Genomic DNA, 1,045 nt, shown 5'->3' with positions numbered 1-1,045 from the left:
ACCAAACATAATTTTGTTTTTTACTGATATTTATTTTTCATTTTATTTATTATTATTGTTGTTTAATGTTTTTTATTAAAAATAAAGTAGCTACAAAATAAAGAAGCAGACACCTTTATTTTAAACAACAACAAAAAAACATGACTAAGGTCTTGAGGAACATATATTTTGTAATATATTAATATTTATCTTTTATTCTTATAGAAAAAAAAGTGTTTATTTTTTAAGAAAATAATGGAAAGAATAAGGGCGATCCAAATATTTGTAATGTACAATAATGTAGGCCTATATCTGCCTGCAGTTAAAAAGTTCTCAGAAATAATCACATTTGTTTTGCTTAACCCATTTATGTACAATCAGTTAAAAAAAAAAAAAAAAAAAAAGTTTTCAAATTTATCCACTTTTGAGAGCATTTTCTAAAGCTCAGTTTTCCTTGACTACAAACGCCGTCTTAGGGTGGACAGAAGGCCAAAAAAGAGAGAAAAAGATGCGTTTTTAAACGAAAACATAGTAGTGTGGACATTCACCCAGATCACAATCACCTGACTTCTGATTCACCAGCTGCAGCTAATCAAGCTCCCCTGCATAAACTCCTCCAGTTCCTCACTCAGTGTCTGGGCTACTGTTCACATAGCTGAATAACATTAGAAAACAGTAGTTTATTAAGACATAATTAAAATGTCTGCCTTTTATATAATTATTAGGTTACTTCTGCCTGTGCTTTTGTAGGCTTTAATGTTGTGCTTGAGGGTGGAATATATTGCGGCTCATTATTTATTAGACTGTGTTAATTTAATATAAGCGTCTTTGATTGGTTGAAAAATGATTTAAGTAGACAAATAGTAACTAAAAAAAATCTTATGTGAGGCAACCGTATTAAATTCCATATAGACATCTATATAAAAGTTTTTGAAGCATTATATCGTGTTTACATAAAATTCTTCTTTCAAGAATGGTCTGTAGCAGGAGAGATGGCCGTCCTTAACACTGATTTTTTCTTCTGGAGAGCACAAAAAATAGAAAATTAGAGGAAATAAAAGTAGTG

Source organism: Cyprinus carpio, chromosome B6 (genome assembly GCF_018340385.1).
Source record: "Cyprinus carpio isolate SPL01 chromosome B6, ASM1834038v1, whole genome shotgun sequence".
Classification (NCBI taxonomy): Eukaryota; Metazoa; Chordata; class Actinopteri; order Cypriniformes; family Cyprinidae; genus Cyprinus; species Cyprinus carpio.
This window is presented reverse-complemented; position numbering follows the sequence as displayed.